Raw genomic sequence first — 3,152 nt, forward strand, 5'->3', positions numbered from 1 at the left:
TGGTTATTTACAACCATGTCAATAAGTTCCTGAGTCTCTGAAGGTGTTTTCTTTAGGTGAATGGATCCACCTGCAGAGTGGTCCAATGACATCTTGGAAAACTCAGATAGACCATAATAGAATATATCTAATATAGTCCATTCTGAAAACATGTCAGAAGGACACTTTTTGGTCATCTACTTGTATCTTTCCCAAGCTTCATAGAGGAATTCAACATCTTTTTGCTTGAAGATCTGAAAATGCACTTTGAGCTTGCTCAGCTTTTGAGGAGGAAAGAATTTATCCAAGAAGGCCATGACCAGCTTATCCCAGGAGTCCAGGCTATCTTTAGGTTGTGAGTCCAACCATGTTCTAGCTCTGTCTCTTACAGCAAAAGGAAAAAGCATGAGCCTGTAGACTTCAGGATCTACTCCATTCATCTTAACAGTCTCAGAAATCTGCAAGAACTCAGTTAAAAACTGATAAGGATCTTCAGATAGAAGTCCATGGAACTTGCAGTTCTGTTGCATTAAAGCAACTAATTGAGGTTTCAGCTCAAAATTGTTTGCTCCAATGGCAGGAATTGAGATGCTCCTTCCATCAAACTTGGATGTGGGTTTAGTAAAATCACCAAGCATCCTCTTGTTGTTGGGTTCGGCTGCCATCTCCTTCTCTTGTTCGAAAATTTCAAAAAAGTTGCCTCTGGATTGTTATAATTTAGCTTCTCTTAGTTTCCTCTTCAAAGTCCTTTCAGGTTCAGGATCAGCTTCAACAAGAGTGCCTTTTTCCTTGTTCCTGCTCATATGAAAGAGAAGAGAAAAAGAAAAGGAAGAGGAATCCTCTATGTCACAGTAAAGAGGATCCTTATTATTAGTAGAAGAAGAAAGGGGATAAGGATTAAGAAGAAGGAATAATCCAAACACAAGGGTAAGGATAGGGGCAGTGTTAGTAAATAAATAAATAAATAGAAGAATATGAGAGGGAAAGAATTTCGAAAATTAATTTTGAAAAGGAGTTAATGATTTTTGAAAATTAAAGGTGACATAGAATTAATATTAAAATTTAAAACAATTAGTTAATTTTAAAAAGAATTTTGAAAAAGGGATGAGATATTTTCGAAAGTTAAAGAGGGAAAAGTAGTTATTGATTTTGAAAAAGATAATAAACAAACAAAATGTTAATTAGTTAGTTGAAAAAGATATTAAATCAAATTTGAAAAGATAAGAAGATAAGAAGTTAGATAAGATATTTTGAAAAAGGTAATATTTTAAAAAATATATGATATAAAAGATAAGATAAGATAGATTTAATTTTTAAAATTAAAATTAATTACTTAACTAACAAGAAACTAAAAGATAAGATTCTAGAATTTAAAGATTGAACCTTCCTTAACAAGAAAGTAACAAACTTCAAATTTTTGAATCAATCACATTAATTGTTAGCATAATTTTCGAAAATAAAGATAAAATTAAGAAAAATATTTTTGAAAAATATTTTTAAATTTTCGAAAATCATAAGATAAAAAATGAAAAAGATTTGATTTTTGAAAAAGTTTTGAAAAAATAGGATTTTTAAAATTGAAAATTTGACTTGACTTATTAGAAACAACTAATTTTAAAAATTTTTTTACTAAGTCAACCCAAATTTTTCGAAATTTTGAGAGAAAAAAGGAAAAGATATTTTTTTTATTTTTTAATTTTTAATGAAAAGAGAGAAAAACACAAATATGACCCAACACATGAAAATTTTGGATCAAAACACACAATGCATGCAAGAACACTATGAATGTCAAGATGAACACCAAGAACACTTTGAAGGTCATGATGAACATCATGAACATATTTTTGAAAAATTTTTTATGCAAAGAAAACATGCAAGACACCAAACTTAGAAATCTTTAATGCTTAGAAAATATGAATGCAAAAATGCACATGAAAAATAACAAAAGACACAAAATAAGAAAACATCATGATCAAACAAGAAGACATACCAAGAACAACTTGAAGATCATGAAGAACACTATGAATGCACGAATTTTCAAAAGATGCAAGAAATTTTTAAAACATGCAATTAACACCAAACTTAAAAATTGACACTAGACTCAAACAAGAATCACAAAATATTTTGGATTTTTATGATTTTATTATTTTTTTGTATTTTTATTATTTTTTTTTTTGAAAATATTCTTTAGGAAAACGAAAAAGAGAAAAAAATTTTGAAAGATTTTTTTGAAAAATTTTTGAAACTAAAACAAAAAGAAAATTACCTGATCTGAGCAACAAGATGAACCGTCAGTTGTCCATACTCGAACAATCCCCGGCAACGGTGCCAAAAACTTGGAGGGCGAAATTGTGATCATCAACAATGGCTCAAAGACTTGGTGCTCTCAAACATGAATCACACTTTGTCACAACTCCGCACAACTAACCAGCAAGTGTACTGGGTCGTCCAAGTAATACCTTACGTGAGTAAGGGTCGATCCCACAAAGATTGTTGGTATGAAGCAAGCTATGGTCATCTTGTAAATCCCAGTCAGGCGGATTTAACTAATTTAAGAGATTATTGGTTTTTCAAATAATAATAATAAATAAAATAGGATAGAGTTACTCATGTAATTCAATGGTGGGAAATTCAGATAGGTGTATGGAGGTGCTGTATTCCTTCTGAATATCTGCCTTCCTACTGCTTTTATCCAATCTTTGTCACTCCTTTCTATGGCAAGCTGTATGTAGGGTATCGCTGTTGTCAATGGCTACATCCCATCCTCTCAATGAAAATGGTCCAAATGCTCTGTCACAACACGGCTCATCATCTGTCGGTTCTCGATCATGTTGGAATAGAATCCCTTGATTCTTTTGCGTTTGTCATCACGCCCAGCAATCGCGAGTTTGAAGCTCGTCACAGTCATTCAATCCCGGAATCCTACTTGGTATACCACAGACAAGGTTAGACTTTCTGGATTCCCATGAATGCCGCCATCAATTCTAGCTTATACCACGAAGATTCTGATTAAGGAATCCAAAAGATATGCGCCTGGTCTAAGGTAGAATGGAAGTGGTTGTCAGTCACGCGTTCATAAGTGTGAATGATGATGAGTGTCACGAATCATCACATTCATCAAGTTGAAGTGCAACGAATATCTGATGAGCGGATAATTTATACGCTTTTTGGCA

General features: G+C 32.4%; 1 non-coding gene across 1 annotated transcript; it reads left to right on the forward strand.

The window, feature by feature from the left end:
- Window positions 1-150: 150 nt before the first annotated feature.
- Window positions 151-254, forward strand: LOC127746153 (small nucleolar RNA R71). Its single transcript, XR_008007772.1, has one exon. It is a non-coding gene; the product is annotated as a small nucleolar RNA R71 (small nucleolar RNA).
- Window positions 255-3,152: the final 2,898 nt, after the last annotated feature.

Source organism: Arachis duranensis, chromosome 3, assembly GCF_000817695.3.
Source record: "Arachis duranensis cultivar V14167 chromosome 3, aradu.V14167.gnm2.J7QH, whole genome shotgun sequence".
In the NCBI taxonomy this organism is placed as follows: Eukaryota; Viridiplantae; Streptophyta; class Magnoliopsida; order Fabales; family Fabaceae; genus Arachis; species Arachis duranensis.